The following is a 19,634-nucleotide window of genomic DNA, read 5'->3' as shown; positions in this document are numbered from 1 at the left end:
GGGGGAATGCCCCCACCGTGGCCACAACAGGGAGTCCCTGGGCTCCAACATGGCTCCAAGGGGCTCCCAACCCTGTGGCAAGAGGAGTTTCTCATCTATTTTCTTTCTTAAAGAAGCAAGAAGATCCCCATATGTTTTCTGATAGGGAAACCCAAGCAGAAACAAGACCCCCACAAAGCCGTGTCTGCCTGCAAGGTGGGACGTGGGAGATCACCCAGTTGTCACCCATCAGGCCAGACACAGCTCTGCTCCGGAGGGGGATGAGGGACCGAGGACCAGCTCTGTGCCATCCAGGCCATAAATCCCCACCATCTGCAGCCAGGAGCCTCCTCCCCGCCAACATCCCCCTCCCCGCCAGTGTCACACTCCGGCTGTGCTGGCCACCGCCACGTAGTCACAGGCTGGCTTTTTCTCCTCAAACCAAAGCACAGCCCTGCAGAGGCTCCAGGAGGGCGTTTTGTCACCTCCCCAAGGCTACCTCTTCCCTTTTCTCTGCACCAGCCCCTTCCCCTGCTGGAAACATGAGCGGGGTGAGGACTGGTCGGTCCTCACCCTCCCAGGAGAGAAACAGCCTGAAATTTGACAATAATAAACAGAAAGAAAAAAAAAAAGTGGGGAAAAAAGAGATTTAGGATCAAATTGAGAGGAGGGGATAAAACAAGAGACTTCCAGAGCTTTTTCCTGATACGAACCTGGGACGTGCTTCCAGTGTGGAATTGCCTCCCAGATTTGTGGGGTTAAAAGGAAAATGGTAACAAAACCAGCAAAGCCTCTCTGACTCAAGGAGCTCAGTGCATTTGATGCACGACCATTTCTTGCTTTCCCCCCTGCAGCCGGTGGCAGATGTCGCCAGTGTTAGCTGGAGGGTTGGGGACAACTCCGCTCGCTCCCACGCCAGCCCTTCCTCCCCACAGCATCCTGAGCTCTCCTGTGTTTGTGGAGGGATCGGCACGTCCCCGAGCCCCTGCAGCACTGCTGTCGTCTGTTTGCTCACGGTGGACTTTGCGAGAGCTCGCTGTACCCACCTCACAGCCCTCCCAGCCGCAGCCAGGCCAGGCTGCTGCCCTTGCCTCCCTGCAGTCAAGCACAGCGCGCTGGAGCCATAACAGAGCAGCACCCCCAACCCCGGAGCTGTGGACCCGCAGCAGCTCTGCATCAGCCCTGGGTGCCTCATCCCATTGCTCCAGCCCCAATTCCGGCTGAAACTGGGTGAAAATATTACAGGGATGTCCCTGTGCCACATCCACTCCCTGCAAGGAGGTGGGAGCCAGGATGAGATCAAAGGGGGACGGTAACAAGTAAGGCATCTGATTTGCAAGAAGGGAGCAGAGTAAAACCCCAGCAATGGGAAATCACCCCCAGAGCTGGCATCGCCCAGGCTCTGCCTCCTGCGACCTGACGAGGTACTGCGAGAGGTGAGCAATTTGCAGCATCCTCCCTGTGCCCCCCAGCATCCCCAGCCCCTTGCCCAGCCTTGTCCCGGCTCCCTCCCTCGTGACAAAGGTGACCGTCATGACCATCCCACCCAGTGACGATCTCAGCTCACACCACACCACAGATTGATTGATGCACCATATAACCCCATTTATTCTGTTTTTTTCCCAAGGTCTCAGCACAGCCATGGCTTTGTTTAAACAAGAGAGCCAAGGCTGCCTTCCTCCTCCTCCTCCTCCTGCCAGCAAAGAGACAGTCACTCAGGGAGTGGGGAAAAAGAGAAGAAAATCCTCCCTGAGTGGATGGTGGGAGGTACGGAGGGACGCAGGTGGCTGCTGGGTCCCACCCCAGGGGCAGCTGCATTTCAGGGATGGGGGATACTGGGGTTATTCCTGCTGCTGGCTGTTTCACTGGCAGCCCAGGCCCCCCCTTTCCTTTTTCTCAGCCCATGGAGCCAAGGCCAAGGGCTCAGGCAGCTGCCAGGGACTGGAGGTCCAGGGGTCTGGGGGCAGCACCCCACACCTGCATCCGCCCCACGGGAGGTGAAGGGCTTTGCAGGGCACCAGCATCGCCAGGTGCCTGCTAACAGCCGTGCCACGAGCTCCGTCAGCACGGGGCGAAGGGGGCAGGGGAAGACAACTGGGCCATAAAGATCCATCGACAATAACTTCCGTCTTTTCCTTTTCTTTGGCCTGTTTATTGCTGGTGAGGATTACGGTTGGCAAAGTTTACGTTAGGGAAGAGCCAGGTGAGGAGCCCTTCATGGGCTCCCCTCCAAGGGCTCCCCGAGGAGCATCCCAGCTGCTAGATTGGGGCTGAAGGGTGCTGTTGGGGACCCTCGGTGCCCCAGGATGCCGCCCGCACTGGGGTCCCATGGGTGAGCAGGTCAGGGCCTGCCAGAGCCCCCAGGGATCCCCAGCTGGATGAGAGAAGGTGGCAAGTACCCTCTCCATCCACCCCAGAGACCCCCAGCACCAAACCCAGCCTGGGGAGCTCCTGCTAGTCCTCCAGACCTGAGATTCCTGGTGGAAACCAGGTGGATGAAGCGGAGAGGGAGAGAGGCCAGGATTCCCCGACACTCCCTGGGGCTTGGTGCTGCTATCCCTGATCGAGTGATGCCATCTCCTGGAAGCAGGAGGGCTGGGGAAGGGAGGACCGGGAGGTCCCCAGGGCCAGTCTGCAAGCAGTCACAGACGGAGCAGGTTTGCAGGGGAGACCACCCCACCACCTCCTCCTCCCATGGTGGAAGCACTCCTCCTGGGAAACCAAGCCCCGCCTTGTCCCCCCGCTTGCTCTGAACCCCCACCATGGTTTCAGCAGGACAGGGAGATGCCCACAGAGGGTCGAGTATGTGCCTCCCATTGCTCCCCTTTCCCTCCAGAATCTCCTGCCCCACCACCTCCCCGGCAGCCCCGTGGGCCCATGGCCTCCCCACTCCCCCCAGCCCCTGTCTCTCCCAAAGGCAAACCTGTGGCGTCAGACCAGCATATCCCAGAGCTGCATGGCCCCCCACACACCCCAGCCCAGCCAGCACCCTCCTCCCATTCTCCAGCTTCTCCTGCCACCCGCCTGCCATAGGAGGAAAGAGAGAGCAGAGCATGTCTCCTATGCATCATTCCTGCCATCCACTTTTGGAGCAGCATCCCAGAGAGCAAGGGAGGGATGGGGCAAGCACAGCTGCCCCACCGAATGCCCCAAGAGCATCCCCTTCTCTCTGGCAACAGAGACATCAGTGCAACCCTCTTGCAGAGGACAATCCCCTGCCCCGTCTCCATCAGCCCCACTTCAGACTCCCATGTGTTCTTTGGCTTTTCCCAGATGCCTGAACTGCGTCTCTGCTGGCACTGGTGTCCCCATGCTGAGGAGGGCTCTGCAGAGCTGGTCCCCAGAGAGATGGGTGCTGGACTGGGATAGCCCAAATCGATGTGCTGCCAGCACCTCCCTACAGCCCCCCTCTCCTCTCCCCAGGGCTCGGTGTCGCTCTTTGGGATCTGGATCAGCTTTCCTGGCAAAATGCAAATGCCACAAATCTTAGGACTATCCTCAAGAGGGCACTGGGGACAGGGACACACGCTGGCATCTCTCATTGCTTTCCAGTGCGTTCGGGGCCCCTGCTCTCACTGGGTTGGTGACGTGATTCTCCCTCAACCAGCACAGAGCTGGGTGCTCGCCGTGCAGCTGATGGGTGCTGAGCACAGCTTGCCCACCTGGCCTGCAACAGGAGATGCGGGGTCTCGAAAGTAGCTGTGTAAGCAGAGGGTTAACAATTCCCACATTAAGTGGCTGCAGATGTGTGGGAAAGTCTGGGGCGACCGGACGGCATCGCTATTAGTATTCACTCAGGAGCCTGCCGCTGCCTCCCGGGGCTCCGCGGAGTACATTTAATACCAAGGCTCATCGTGGGGGTTAGGAAGAGTGCGTGGGATGGGGGCGGAAAGGCCCCGAAGCAGGGAGAGGCAGCGGGCTAGCATCCTCTGCTGCTGGCTAGTGTTTCCTCCAAGTGCCCGAACCTGGGGGATGTAGGGGATGGGCTAGCATCTGTGGGGACACAGCATCGTATGGCGTACGGTTCAGTGCTACCTCCTGACACCAGTGTTGCCCCGTGGTGTCTGTGACCAGCGTTCACGGTGCTGCAGGATGCTCCGCAGCCTAGGATGCTCCCCAGGGCATTGTGCTTGGCTGTATGGTCACTCTGGAAGGAGCCCAGCACTTTCTGCCTCCCCTTCCTCCCTGGACACTGCTGTCACCCACCGCCACCCTGGCAAAGCAGGACCATGCACAGGGTAGTGGTTCCTCCAGAGGCCGGGGCAGAGCTCTGAAAAGGGCTGGATGAAGCCTCCATGCAAGTCTCCGCAGGGCCCAAGACTTGGATCCAGCCAGGAGCAAGTGCTGGCAGCTGCTGTGCCAGATGGGTTGCCCAGATGTGGTGCCGTGCTCCCCAGCACCCGTCGCTCCTCTCTTGTGGTCTGCAGCTCGACACCACATAAGAGCAAAGAGCGACGCTGAAATTCCTCGGCTAACTTTGAGTTGATAGAGCCTCAGAGGAACCAAAGCCAGGGACGAATCTGGCCTTCGTTAAACCTTCAGAGAAGCGGGAAAGGCTGACATCTGCTTCTTCTTTCTTACCTGCCTCTCACCTGCTGGCACATGGACCTGTCGCTGACTCCAGCATGGCCATTCCCACCATCGCGTTGGGTCACCTGGCTCTGGTGTCTCTTTCCCACATCAGGTGCAAGATATGGGCTTTTTCTTGTGGTCCCAGCTCCACCTGGGATGGGGCAGGAGGTCGGAGAGCTGCTTTGATCCAGGTGATACCAGAGCAGTCCAAATACCCTGGAGTGTCCCTATCTCAGTGGCTGCTCTCCCCACCAGAGATGCTGCGCTACATGACCCCAAGCCCCCACTAGCACTTAACGATGCTTTATTGAGGCTGGAAATCTCAGCCGAGAGCAGCTCTGGCAGCCCACACTGCAGCTGTCCCAGCCCTGGGGGAATCACTAAGTCCTGCAAGAGCCACAAACGGGGGTGCAGGCGCCAAAAATAGAGGTGAGCAACGAAGGGGGGATGAGGCAGAGGTGGCTGAGCTGCTCCCCTCCACCCACACACTCGCACAAATGAGTCCCTCTGGCTTCGGTACTTCCTCCGAGCTGGCCTTTCCCAGGAGCTGATGTAACCCCAACGTGCTGTTCCTGAACAAAGTGCGTGGCCCTGGATGCTCCCTGGGGACGTACAGCGCGGGCCGCCATGCGCTTGCCGGGATGCTGTGGGCTCTCTGGGGCTCTCCCAGCATCCCAAAACAATGAATCCTGGCCTTTGCAGACTTCTCCTGGGAGAGGGTTTTGTTTGTCCTAGTTGTCCCTGCTCCCAGCCCGGGAGTGGGCATTGGCGTCATCCGTTTGCAGGGGGGAGATGGGGGGAATACGTCCCACCTTAGGATCAGGAGGCTCTGCCCTCAAGCGTGGTCCATGCTAGCTTTTCCACCCCCTGCTCACCCCAGGTAGCCCGTCCCTGGTGCGAGGGGCCCAGCAGGATTGTACCAACAGGTTTCTCCCTCTCCCACTGTTTTGGGAGCAGCAATGCTGTCCTTGGAGGGGGGACGCTGCCGGGAAATAGCTCTGCTGACCTATTCCCAGCAGCCCACGTGTCCCCACGCAGGGACCTGCCAGACATGTCTTTACCCCTTGGGAAAAGTGTCGGGAAAAGCCATGTGCGCAGCACGTCCCCTCTGCTGCCTGCCCCCCATATGAGCTGCTCTCACGCTCACCGGCTCCTCTTCTGCACGACAGACCGTCTCGGCTCGGGGGGGCTGCCAGGGCGCCCCGACACGTGGCCACCACCATGTCTGGAGTCAGGGAATCCGGCCAGCCCGGCACAGGGGAGCAGCGGGGTCTCGTCCAGCCATCACCGCTTCACCCCACCACGCAGCCTGGCGTAAGAGCCCCTCCAGCTCCCAAGGGCCACCTCTCTAGCATCCTTCCTCTCCCAGGCCTCCGTCTCCTGCCGGGGCTCAGCCAGGCCCGCTTCTCCCCTGCCCTGCCCATGGCTGTACCTCCCCAGCTGCCAGACCCTGCCAGGCACGGAGCCGGCACATGAGCCCCATGCAAAGCGCTGCTCATTGCCTGCGGATAACCGGATAACCAGGGATGCCACAGCCCAGCTCTCCTCGCCCTCCGTGGCTGCACAGATTAAAGACCTTCCCCTTTGGTTTTCCATCGGTGCAAAGAAAATACTGAGATAACGGGCGATAAGCGGCAATCTCGTGCGCTCATCCAGCCGGGGAATCATTAGCTGTGCCCATTGTGCAGGCGTTCATTAGCAAGGCAGGAGGGGATGAGTCTGCCTTGCAAACAAGCCAGGAACACAGATTTCAGCAGTGTTGTCTTTATGGGAAGGGCTTTTTCGTTCTTGGAAAGGAAAAAAAAGAAAGATAGAAAGGTATCTTTTCAGGGGAGTCTCCTTTTTCAAGATATCCAGTGCATATTTGCAGTGTTTTGTGTTTGGATCAGACAAAAGCACATCCCCAAGATGGAAACGGTGGCAAGAAATGCTGGGTCAAAAAACAGTTTTGATCCAAAGAGCTTCTGCACCTTGTTATAGTGCCGAAACAAATTGCAAAGAAATCTCCTTTTGGACAAATGACAATGTTTTGCCTATTGAGAGATTCTCAGAAACTGTCTTTGAACTCATCAAGGCGTGGGGAGGATTTAAAGCAGGTTCATCAGTTGGCTTCCATCCCCCAGGGCAGGAGGGGTGCAGGACAGCTGAGATGATGGCATGGCCGAGGTGGAAACTCCTGCCACCTCTCCCCACTCCATGCCCCTCGGCAGCCCAAATGGCCCTGAGTCCCCACCAAACCCACCCTCTGCTGCAGCATCCCAGTTGGACAAGACCTTTTATTCCCCTTTCCAAAAAAAAAAAAGGATTGGGAGGGCGCGTTGGCGGTCCCCGAGTGGCCGCGGCCGGCCGGGGGTCAGCGGGGCGGGAGGCGCAGTGCCGGCACGGCACGGCCCGGGGAGGCGTCCGGGGGGAATACGCGGAGTCGGCTCAGTACAGGCCTTCTTTAATAAAAACATGAGTCAGCTGCTGGCGTGGGCAGCGGATTTTCTAAACATCCCCTCATATCCTGAGAAAGGGGGGAAAAAAAAAAAGAAAACGGGAGGGGGGGGCTTGAGGAAAAAAAAAAAGAAAAGAAAAAGAAAACAGGGAAAAAGGCCAGAATTGAAAGCAGACACAGGGAGAGAGCAGCTCCTTCCCTCCGGTTTAAGGAGGCGAGAGCCAGGCTGGTCCGGGCTCCTTTTGTTTCCCGTTAGCCGGGCCCTTGCCGCTCCCCCTCATCGTCAGCCTGCAGCAAAACTCCCCTCTCCTTGCAGCCACTTTGGCTTCTCCTCCTTTTTTTATTTTTTTTTCCCCCCATCGCACTCTTCTGCCGGGCTTTAATCTCAAGTTTTGCTCTGCAAAGGGTCCCCGCAGAGGGTGGAGGGAGGAAGTTGGAGGGACTTCGCTGCTCATTGGCGAGGCAACCTCCCCCCTTCTCCTCCTCCCAAGGTCTCTTTTATTTATACACGCACGCACACACGCGTGCACATCCCTCGGCCCGGCTCTTTGCTCCACGCTGGGGCCCGAGGCGGCCGGACCCCCTCCCAGGTGGGCTGGGGGCTGCCCAGGGCTCTGCTGAGATGCACTAGAGGCGCAGAGCGAGGGCTTGGCGGCAGCCCAGCCCTGGCACAGCCTTGCCTCTCCTTTTGATTTTATTTTATTTTTTCCCCCCCTCCTCCCCTCCATTTCTTCCCTTCCCTCTCTTTCTCCTTTAAGTGGAAAAGCCTTGCCAGCTGGGGAAGGCTGGGAGGGCAGGGAGAGCCTCAGCAGGCAGCAGATAAAGAGCGCGGAGGAGGAGAGGAAGGAATTTCGGGGCGGCCAGCGCCCGTGGGACGTGCGGCACAGGCGCTCGCCCGGTGGGACCCTGCCCAAGGTAAGCCCTCGCGTTGCCCACCCGGGTGCCGGCTTGCTCTCCTGCTCTACTCTGGCTCTCCGGCTGGGAAACCTTGCACTGGTGGTGGTACGGACCCCAGGGACCCTCTGCCCGAGCCAGCCCGGCTGCTCTGGAAGGGGCTTTGCTCCCCTGCAAGGGGCTGGCACTCCAAAATACCCCACCAAGCCCTGTGGAAGTGGTGTTTGGTGGAGAGCAGCTGAGCTTTGCAGCATCCCGCAGGAAAAGCCGTCCCATCAGCTCTCGCCAGCTCCTGGGCTGGGACGGCTGCAGGGATCCAAAGGGACGCTGAGGCTGTAGGGCAGAAGGGGGTCCCTGCTGCAGCAGGAGTGGGACCCAGGGGATCTCTGCTTCTCCCTGGGGAGCTCTCTGTCCCTCCCTGGATTGAGGGTTACCCTGGCTCTCCCAGCCCGGCAGCTGTGGGAGGGCTGGGGTGTGCATGGGGAAGGGGCTGCTTGCTGTCCCCAGCGAGACATCTTTTAGAGGCATGACTGTGCCCCACTGCAGAGCAGCGTCACTGCAGCGTTAGACCATCTGAACACATCCACGGTCATCCTTAAATGCAGGGTGTTCCTAGGACCACGCCGCTTCGGTCTGTGCCCTTGGCGGGACTCCTGTCCCCGTGGGCCAGGCCAAGGTGGTGAGGGACATCTGGAAGCCCTGCTCAGGGCCTGTGCCCTGGCGTGCCGGGTACTGGAGGGGGAGAGCCTGGTAAAACCCTTCTAGGCATGGATGTGGGCAACTGCTCTGCCGTCCCAAGAGCCCAGGAGCTGAGGGTCTCCAACAGGCTGGAGCTGGTCTGGAGTGAAGCTGTGCTGACTCAGGCAGCCCCGACAGCCTGGGGACAGGGGGTTGCACAACCTGCAGGGCTTTGGTGCTCACACTGGGACCACTGCGGGCTCAGAGCATCCAGCTCCTGCCCTCACCTGCCAACAGGGAGACATTCAAAGCAGGACTTGTGGTGGAAAGGGACGTTGTGCTGCTCCATCCTTGCCCCAGAGCACCTGGGGCTTCTGCTAAAGCAGTGGGCAAATAGCTAAAAGTAGTCAGTTTGGCATGCAAACCCTGTTTGCAGGGGCTTGGTTGGCAGTCCCAAATCTTTTCAGAGGGTCTCCCATTGATGCCAAGGATCAGCAATGTTGAGCCCCAGTGCTCCCCAGGAGCCGCTGAAGGGTTGACCCGGTTGAAGGGTCATTTCCCCCTCAACACCCTGCAGGACAAGGTGCCTGTACACCCCGTGCTCTCAGGAAAGGGGCACGTCTCGTTCAGGCAGCCGGAGCCAGTGGCAAAGACGCGGCTCTGCCTCTCAGAGGGCATGTGCCGGGCTGGCTCGGAGGGGGAGCCACCAGGTAGCCACCCCAGTTGGCAGCCAGCCCTGGGAACAGTCTGACAGGAGGCTTGAAGTCACTTCTTGACATTGATGTCACCCAGGCTGGGGTGTGCTGTGGCTCCGGTGGTAGTTGCCAACTCCAGGCAGAGTCCCTGGGTCCAGGAAACACCCCCCGAGTCAGTCGGTGCATCCAGAGGGATCAGTGTTTTGGAGAAGCATCAAGTCACAGCAACCCATCTGCAGCACGCAAAGGGCTTTTCTCTCTCCCTAAAACCAGCTGTCCCTTCCTCCAGCTCAACAGCATGGAGGGTCCTCGCTGAAGGAGCAGCCTGAGGGACCACAGCCACCATATTACCTGCCTTCGGCTCATCTCCCGCATCCCCACCCAGGGCTGGGGGTTCAGGGTGCCCACAGGCTGAATGGGGAGCACGGTCTGAACTCACGCACAGCCAGCTGTAATGCTGCAGTCAGGGAGAAGTTAGCCATGGCTTGATGTCCAAAGTCCTGGGCATTTCTAATGGGGTCCTGCAGGGCCCTGGCCTGAGCTTGGTCCTCTGCCATCTCTACATTAACCACCCGGGCGACGGATGAGCGCACGTACTGAACTCTGTCCTGGCACCAAGCTGGGTGGACAGCCAGTGTGCAGGCAGATCGGAGAACAGGAGGATCCCAAGGGCTCCGGGAGGAGTCTGGTGTCGACATGCATATGACAGCATGCTGCCATTAGGAAGGAAATATTAAATGGCTGTGCGTGATCTTGGGAACTAACAGCCCAGGCAGCTTGTACAGTGGGAAAGGATCTGGGGGCTATGGTGGACACAAACCAGATTGCAGCATGGTGTGGGGAAACCCACGGCTCTTCCCGTGGGATGTGCTGAAAGGCGCACGGCTGGAGGCAGCGCGAACAGGCAGGGTGGAGGGAGCGGGTCCTCCCGAGCGAGTGATGCCGAGCACTTCAGCAGGGATGCGCGCGGAGTGGAAAGGCTTGGGGAGAGCAGGGAGGGTGATCAGAAGAGGCTGCAGAGGACTGGGAGAGGGGTTGACGGGGCTCGTCGGTCACTGGGTGTTGTGGGGAGGTAGCACACGGTCTTCATGCGCGTGAAATGTCACTGCAAAGAAAAAAATTAGCTTTTAGGGGAAATGTCTGTAGGTTTAAAGACACGAAGCTGGGTGCCTTCAGCCCCACAGGTTTGAAAGGACATGTCAGGCAAAATTCTGGCTGGGGAGATGTGGGCACGGCAGCAGGGCAATGACCCCATCATCTCTTTCAGCCTCACTTTTGATGGGTCTGTGACAGGATTTCCAAAGCCTTCAGAACACCACTGTTAGAAAGAGGAGAGCACTGAGCCCTTCTCCAGGACTAGGACAAGGTGAAATTGTCTTGGTGAGCACCAGAGGAATGCTGAGGTTAAGAAATGCTCTCTAGCTGCGAGAGTAATGCCGTGCAAGAAGAGACCATGTTGGCTGGCCATGGCATCGCCTGAACGATGGAGAGGTGTGACTGGTCGCTACCAGAGGGTCCGGGCAAGGACTTCTGCACCCAGCTCCACCGTGGGGCCAGGCGGTCCTCGAGGTCCCTCTGGCGCCGGTGTCTGATGCCATACTGAAGCAGGATGGGATTGCAATGGGGTTCATAGGGTCAGGCTCTGGCAAAGCGTCTTCCCGGGATGCAGCGGCAAAGGGCAGGGAGCAGAGGAGCCGTGCAGTGGCCGAATCCCATGGGAGTGCAGTCGGAGGTGCTGGCAGCGGGGGCTGCCTTTGGCCCAGAGCTGGAGGGAGCTGGGGACCATGCAGGCTTGGGGCTGGCTGGATGCATCTTATCCCTGAGAGGGAGGATCCGGGCCGAACACTTCATGGAGTTTGTTTGTTTGTACTTTAACCAAGGGAAAGAAATCCCCTGGAGAGGAGCTGCAAGGGGAGGGTATAGACCGGGTATTGTTTCCTGAGAGGCTGGAGCAGCTCCAGGAGGCTCCTTCCGCTCTGCCAGGCAAATTGGACATAACGAGGCTTGTTTTAGGGGTGGCTCTTTCCCCTCCTCCTCTCCCCGGTTGCCTAATTAGGCTCCCTGAGCCAAGCGCACCTCTGCCCTGCTCTGCTCCCGCCGGGATGCCTCCTCCTGGAAGTGCAGCGCTTTCCTGGCACCACGGGGGACACGGGGCAGACCCGGCCGGGACAGGGACACGCGCTGGGGATACAGAGAGGGGTGCTGGGTTGGGTCATGGGCTAAACAAGGGGGTCCCACATGTCTATCACCCCCCCAGCCTGGTAGCAGGAAACGTATAATGATGCGCTGCCCCTCACACCGTGCTTTTCCATTGTCCCTGGGCACACACCTGGGACACAGGCTGTGGCATGCCCTAGTCTGTGTTTGTACCCTTCTCTCGCAACCACTGACCTGCAGAGCCAGCAGACCGCAGTGTGCAAAGCCCGTGCAGGGAGCAGGGAGCTCACAAAAGCTCCCACAGAAAGGCTGCTGCCAGGAAAGCCAGGTTGGTGTAGTGCAAGTGGTGTGTGTCCTGCACCCATGGATGGACTTGTCCTCTCCAAGGCATGCCTGCAGGGGCACCTGCTTATCTGTCCAGGTCTCCACTAACACCCATCCTATCCTCTTCCCCAGGGCTCAGCAAGAGCCGGTGTGTGATGGGGCAGGCTGCAGGGTCCAGGAGCAGGGAAGGGTTGGAGAGTGCAGGGAAGGGTTGGAGAGGCAACCAGGGCACTGCGCTGGCTGTCAAACCCCAGGCTGCAAACCAGGAGACAGATGGAGTAGGAGGTTCTGTACCATCTCCTTGCTACAGAAGGGGACTTCTCAGCACATCCCCATGGGCAGTACCAGGGCTGCTTGGGGGGATGAGGATCCCAAAGCAGGCAGGAGACAGGCAGGCAACAGGCAAACCTGCCCCTCGGTGCGAGGCCCCATCCTGCCGGTCCCTCTGCCTTCCCTCTTCTGGCCCGTCTACCATGCAAAACGAGTCTGTGACTGAAATCTTAATGCTACTAAGACACAGTAATTGGCACCAATTAAATTGCTACATTCATGTTTGAATTGCTTTAACTGGCGAGACACACTGTCTTATTTATACAAAAAAATATGTTTGCTTGTGGGTTTGTCTGAACTGGGGCCAGCAGAAAATACACCATTTCGAGGCCCGCTCTCTGAAAGCGCATTCTCCACTCGCAAACTGGAAGTCACCTCGGTTTCAGCCTTTGCTGAGCAAATGGTTGCAGAACAGAAACCCTGCTTTCCTTGGGGCCGAGCGCTGCCGGCATCGCGAGAGGGGTCCCCTCCTCTCTCCTCACAGGCAGCAGCCAAGTTTCCCTCTCCAGCCTGGGAGTTGTTTGGGAGAATATGGTCTGATTCAGGGAGGCGAATTCCTGGTGCGGGGAGCAGGACTCTGTGCCCATTTTAAAGCTGTGCTCAGGGGAGGGCAAGCGGGTACTGGCAGCTGCCAGCCCCAGCACCAAGTCCTGCCTCGGCTTCTCCGTCGGAGGATCCATGGGGTTTTGGGGGCAGGGGCTGTTTGCAGAGTATGCGTTCAGAGGGGAACTGATTTTTGCTCCGTGACTGAGGGCAGAGGAATCGCTGGAGGTTATAAAGGACCCTGTGTGCAGGACGGCAAGCACGGCTTGTGCTGCCTGCCCAGAGCATGTAGGAAGAGGTTATCCAAGAGGGAGGCATCCCTTGTGCAACCCGCAGTTGCACAGGGGATGTGCTTGCCTTTCTGTGCACCCCTCACTCCAAAAAGCTCCATTGTTGCCCCCAGGTCCTCTTGTTACAAGGAGGTGGGGGCCAGCCCCTCATCGTGTGCAATTGTCTGCTGGGGGTCTGACCGCTGCTTGCCAGCGGGGAGGGAAGGAGGCATGGGGTGAGGGTGGCTGACCCCAGCGCTGCGGTTCGGCTGTCTCTGAGGTCCTGGCACTGGGTACCACCATCCCGGTCTTCCTGCCCCATGGGTGGGCTTATGGAGGAGCAGGCAGGATCAGCCCCCAGCACCAAGAGCTGCACCAGCAGCTGCGTTTTGCTCCCTATCAGGGACCCAGAAGTAGCAGTGCCAAATCAAACACAACCCCCAGCTAAAAGCAGCCTCTGCCCTTCACACTCCAGTGCTGGCTGGCCCCATCCTCTCCCACCCTGGCCCCAGTGCCAGGCTCCTCTCCAGGTCCCACAGACGGGTGAAGGGTGCCCTGACCGCAGAGCTGGTGAGCGCCTAATCCCAACCACAAGAGTCTAAAACCCCAGAACAAAGCAATTAAGCTCGGGTCCCTCATAGGCAGCCGAGAAGAGAAGAGCCGATGCATCCACAGAGATTACCTCCTTCTCCCTGGCAGATCCATATCTCACGGAAATTTTCAGAGGATCAGGTTGCCTATCCTTTGCTGGGACACAGAGCTGGAGAGCCCACAACACTCTGGCTACTCCCAGGACTTCACAAAGCTCCTGCATCCTACTAGGGAGAAGGGGAGAAGAAGATGGCTCTATTTCTCCTCCTGCCTCCATCACCCTCCCCTTGCAGCTGATGATTAGTGGTTAATTAAAGCCAGCTGGGACCTTTGGCCCCAGCCTTGGCCCCACTATAGCAGCCACCCTTGAAGAGAGACCGTGAGTAGGTGATGGAGATGCTGATGTGTTGGGACGTGTTTTCATCCTCGTGTATACCTTAGCAAAGTGCTTCTGTTGAATAGCTGTGGGAAGGCAGACATGGCTTTCTGGTAGCCATGGCATGAGAACGAGGAAAGCCCTGGGGGCAGCAGGGCATGAGATGAGCCGCCAGGATGGTGCCCAGCCCATACTACCATGTGCTCTGCTTCTCCTCTCCATGCCACAGGTGGTGGGGAAAAGCATCAAGTGAGTGGATGGGCTCTGCTTGGAGAGGCCAGCCCCACATGCTTGGGAGCTGCGACCCCCAAATTTTTTGGGGATGGAGGGGTCAGAGAGCTCTTTGAGCAGCTGCCACCAGTCAGCCCCCAGGCTTTGCTACCCAGTAGGAGCTGCCTTTTCCTGGGGCCAGCGGCAAGGCAATGCAGGGAGCTGTGTGGGTCCTGGCCCGTGGTTTGGGTGTCCTGCAGCCACGTTCATAACTCGCATTGCTCACATGCTTGGGAAGCAGCGTGGTATGTTCTCCTGAAAATGTCTTTGCTGCCAGGGGCAATGGAGAAGTTGGGGAATGGTCATGGGCAGCCCTGGCTGGGCTCTGTCTCATCCTTTAGAGCATCCTGCTGGAGAAGGGCACTGGGAAAGGCTGAAACGCTCCCAAGGGGCACATTTGTGCCTTCCCCAGGGGGTCATCGCACTGCAAGGGGTGAGCCCTAAGGCCGAGCAGAGCCCTGCTCCCCACACCGGCGTGAGCATCCCCAGTCGTGCACAACGCCAGTCTTCAGGGCTGTGCTTCAAAATGCCGGCCAGCCCCCAGCACCATCACGGGCCAGTCCCAGCACCACCATGGCCCTGGCACCCACCGGCTGCCCTAGGGAGACCAAGGGGGCCAGGATACGGCCAGGGTATCCAGCAAGAGACAGCTAGGCACCACATCGGCCTTGCCTGGCACGTGGCAGCCGTTCCTCCCAACACCCCCATTCCTCCTTCCCCAGCCCCAGGTGAGCTCTGGTCCTCGCCCAGGGTTTTCCCACAGTCCGGGCCAAGCTCGCAGGCTCTGGGGAGCAGCCCTGCCGGCCCCGGGACCCGGCCTTTCCTCCGAAAGCGGAAGCGGGGGAGCATGCGCAGCCGAAAGGGCCACGAATACCAACACTCGGGGCTGGGGGATTATTTATAACGCTGGCACCTCTCCAAACAGATGTTTCGTTTTATTTTGAACTTGCACTAAATAGGTCACTCGTTTCCTCCATCTCCCATGGGCTTAAAACGGAGGGGGAAAGCAGGGGGGATTCGGGGTGAGAGAGCAGGGCTTGCTGTGGTCCCACGTCCCCCCATACCAGCTCCTCTCAGCGATGCGTTGCACAGAGCCCACGGCTGGAGGTTTGCCGGATCGTGTGCATGGATGTTGCGGTCCCCGCACGCTCAGAGAGGGAGGATGGCTGCAGCCGAAACGGGGCTGCGTGGGGCTCGCCACCCCACCCCATTCCTCACGTGTCTGACCCCAGCGCTGCTGAATCACGCTGCTGGGGCTCAGCGTGGACTCGTCATCCTCCCTGGCAGCCTCCCTCCCTGCTTTGGAGTCACCGTCCTCATTTTCGGCTTTCTGACAGATGCTGTCAAAGCCCGCGATAGCCCGTGGCTGGCCCAGAGGAGGCTGGCTGTGCTAGCTTGTGTCCTGCCGCCTGCCGCAGGAGCAGCGTCCTCATGACCATGCAACCACCTTCTCCAGGCACCACCAAAGCTGGGGAGCAGGGTCTGGGGTTCTGGGCAGGGACTCTGGTCGCACCAGTCCTGCTCTCTGCAGCAGAGGCAGGCAGGAGAGCTGTGCCTGTGTATGGGAACGGTTTCCCTGAGCTCATACTGCCCCAGAGGTGGCATCTGCCCATGCTTTGACCATCTAGAGAGCTTGTGGTTGTGGCTTTAATCACATATTCACAGACCAAGGAGCTCTGGCAAAACTGCTGAGAGGGTTAAGGCATTTGCAACACCGCCTGTGAGTGCTTGCAAAACCTCACCTCTGCATGATTAAAAGAAAACCCCAAACCCAGGCATGTTGCAAGCAGGCATCCAGGGCTCTCAGCATCCCTTGGTCTTACCAGCTCCTGGGTAAAGCCTCAGGACCCCCTTGGCTCTGGCAGGCAGCCACACGAGGTGGGTTTTGCCCCTTGGGCAGGGACAAACCTGTGAGACCCCGGGGACTCCCCAGCCCCTCTGCTCCTCAGCCTGGTTTCAGATTTCCCACCTCTGCGTTTTATCAGCAGCTGTTTATGGGCCTTGGGACGACAGGCTCCCCATGTGTGTGCCCTGCGCAATTCTAGCCATGTGCTGGGAAAAAGAAAAAGGACTCTGTGATGATAATCTGGCCTGTGAGTAAACGCGGTGTCATGGGAGCCGAGGGACCCCAGAGGAGAGATGTTGCAACTCCGGTCGGTTCCAGCCAAAGGAAAAAAAAAAAAAAACCTCTCAGTTTTATTTAGATTAAAGGGTGGGAAAGAAGCAGTTGCGGAGGCCGGGGGGAGGGTGGCAGAGGAAAACAGGACAAGCCAAGGAGTTTCGCTGCCGGACGAGCAAGGCTTGAGTTTCAGGGCTTGCCAGCCTTTGCTCAGGGAGCTTTTTGCCTTCAAAAGCAGGGGGCGGTGCCCCCCCAGCCAGGAGAAGCCCTCATTCCCCGGCTGTGAGCAGCATTGATCATGGGATCCATACAGGGCTTTTTTCATTGCATACGGGCACCCATGATCTCACTTAATGACTCAGATGCTCTTAGACAAAGAAGAAATAAAGTATATTTTACTTCCCGCTAATTTGCACCAGATGTCCCTGCCCTGCTTGGCAGGATGGCGGGGCCAGCGAGCATTGTGGGAGCGCCTGGAAGCGCAGCCACAGCAAGGCAAGGGGCTAGAAATAGAAAGCCAGAGGAAGAGAAAGGACCAGTGGCTGTGTGAGAGGCCTGGCTTCGTTTCTCCGCTCCTTCCTTTGCCACGGTCGTGCTGCCACTAGCCGAGGTGCCCTCACGGGCTGGGATGGCAGCCAGCACCTCTGCCCAGCATCGCAGGAGCGGGGAGGCTCAGGCAAGGGGACCATGGCCAGGGGAGAAGAGCAACGTGGGGCAATGGATGCAGGAATTGCCCCTAGAAATGCAAATGCGATTTGCTGAGACTGGGCTGCACACCCTGATTTCCAGCAGACGGCACATCCCCTTGCTGGTGATCGATGGTCTGTAGAGACCAGAGCTCTTTCCAACACGGCTGTCAGGGCAGCCGCGGCTGCTCTTCCCCTCCCCAGCCCACCAAGCTGTCCCCTTCCCTGTGCACCAGCTTTGCAGGCTGGTTCCCAGCTCCCACAGCTCTGGGGGTGCTTGCAGGAACCCCATACTGGTTCTCCGCAGGGCGTTAGTGGTTGCGGAGAGGTGAGAAATGTGGTCTAGGCATGCTTGGGAGGAGGGCAGTGGACTGGGAGACCCTCCTTGGCGTGAATGCCTATCTGTGTAGATCTCCCACGGTTTAAGGCATTTGCAGGGCTGGAAATGGCCCTGTCCCACGTGATCCATGCTCGGGGATGTACAGTGCCGTGCGATGCTCATGCCAGCAGTGGCTGCCATGCGTGCCGAGATGCTCTGCCAGGAGCATTGCACTGTACACACGCTGGGAGCAAGCGCAGAGGGAAGGGGGCTCAGAGGTGTGGCAGGGCACGATGAGCAAAGTCAAAGGAAATTCTTGCCTCGTCACCCAAGAATAGTCAAGACTGAGCCCACACAACATATTTTGGGCATTAGCAAAGGCATCTTTGGCTTACTAGCATCCTTAAACAAGAGATAGGTCTGGAGTGGTGGAATGGTAATAAATCAATAAGGTTTGGTGATGCTTGAGCTCCTTAGCAAGGCACTGTGAGGTGGGAGGATTGGCAGATATGGCTGAAGGAATCATCCTCTCTAGATAAAGGTAGGACCATCCCCAGCAGAGGCTGGATACAGCTATTCCTTGTATCCAAAACCCTGGGCGTAGCCCTGCTCCCGCCGCAGAAATTCCTGTCCAAGTTCATCAGCCACAGAGGCATCAGCCCCCAGCCGCTGCTCACAGCAGTGAGCGGGGGAGTGGGAGAGGAGGCGGAGGAGAAAGCTCAGCTGTCATCAGATCTGGGATGCAGGAGAAAAGGGAGCGGGCTGCTCTGGAGAAGCTGCGAAGTCATGAGATGAGGAATCATGAGACTTGAATCCCGGTCCTGGCACAGCCATGGTCCTGCTGCGTGGCCTCGGCCGTGCCGTTTGACCTCTCTGCTCTGGCCCTCTCGCCTGTGTCCTGTCTGTGAGAGCATGGCTCCACGGGCCATCAGAGCCTGGGGTGCCCTTTGCACAGCGCTGCTGTTGCTGCGCAGGGATGTTGGGGGCCCCCCATTTATCCCCTTGCCCCACGCAACATGCCGCAAAAGCACGAGGCCAGAGATGTGCAAACAGGCTTTCAGCAGTGCCTGGCCCCAGCCAGCAATGGGACGCTTTCCTTTCACCAGCGCGGCAGTGGGCTGGGAAACCCGATGGCCCCGGCGCTGGCTCAGCTCTCCCTCGCCTTGCCTGCAAACGCCGCTCTCGGCATCCGGAGGAGAAGTGGCTGCCAGGTGCATTCCTGTGGCCACGCGTGCAGCGCGCCAGCCGGGCTGATGTGATTACAGAGGAGAGATAAGGACAGCCAATGTGTCTGTGTCACTGGGCAGGGACAGTCGCCTGTATCTTTTGTCTTGTTTGGACTCAGAACCCTCCCAGACATTCACAGTCCCGCGATGCCCAGCTCCCAGCCTCACTGGGCGGCAGCACGGGGGTGAGCAGAGACGCGGCGTGCAGGCTGGCGGAGAGCCGTCCTCCCCCGTGGCCCTCAGCAGAGCCCCAGGGTGGCCCTAGGGACCCGAGTCCCCGGGAGATCGCAGCCACCCCACAGGTATGTGGGGCTGAGTGTGGGCGCGGGGCTGCATTGCCCAGCCAGCCTGGCCTCCCTACAAGCCAGCTGACCTCCTGTCTCCTCTCCCAGCCAAATTCTTCTTTTAGAATAATAAACAATGCAGCTCAAGAGAAAAGCTCCCTGCATTGCCAGGCCAGGGTTGGCTTGCCCTCGCATCACGATGCTGGAGAGGGGCAGAGGGAAGGTCTGCACCCACACTGGTGGGAAGGAGAGGATGGTGAGGGGTATAACGCGGTGATGGAGAGCTGGGACTTCACCTCGGCAGCTGCAAGGTGGGAGGCTGCCGCGGAGCTGCAGGGCTGCGTGAGGGGCGCTGGACGTGGCATCGCTGCAGGACCTCCCTGGCCGCCAGGCATGTGCCAGGATGGGCGGAGGCAGATGGTCCCATGGCTTGAAAATGCTCAGGTCCTGGCAGCTGGGAAGGATGTAGGAGTCTGAGGGGTCTGTGGCACCCTGCTCACCCATAGGGCTGGGAGGAGACAATCCAAGGCGGCTGAGCATGGTGTAGGTGCCTGTGTTTGCGTCCCTGGGTGGGATAACATATGGGCGCCTGTTTTCGGACGACTGAGCAGGGCTGCACCCACCTCAGCTCCTCCTTGTCTGGCACTCACAGGGTGTATCTTACTGCTCTTGCTGAGAACAAAAGCTGAGATTGAGGAGGGAAACAACAAGTGCTCTCAAGGCTGGCAGTGAGCTGGGTGCATTTGCATCCCTTGCGAAATGCTTGTGTGCACCCACATGTGCAAACACACGTCTCCCCGTGACAGGGAGAGAAAGGTTTGTCCTTCTGCTAGCCAGGCTCTGCATGCATCCTGCAGGACGGGCAGAGCTCAGCATCTCTGAGCA

The 19,634-nt window shown here is 58.8% G+C and overlaps 1 protein-coding gene across 1 annotated transcript in view; it reads left to right on the top strand.

Moving 5' to 3' along the window:
* Positions 1–7,800: 7,800 nt before the first annotated feature.
* Positions 7,801–19,634, top strand: part of PDGFRB (platelet derived growth factor receptor beta) — a 33,742-nt gene continuing 21,908 nt past the window's right edge. The window contains exon 1 of the mRNA XM_082323718.1: positions 7,801–7,903. The gene's annotated coding sequence lies outside the window, so the exon portion shown is untranslated. The remainder of the gene's footprint in view (positions 7,904–19,634) is intronic.

Source organism: Platalea leucorodia (assembly GCF_965183815.1).
Source record: "Platalea leucorodia genome assembly, chromosome: 11".
Lineage (NCBI taxonomy): Eukaryota > Metazoa > Chordata > Aves > Pelecaniformes > Threskiornithidae > Platalea > Platalea leucorodia.
This window is presented reverse-complemented; position numbering and strand designations above follow the sequence as displayed.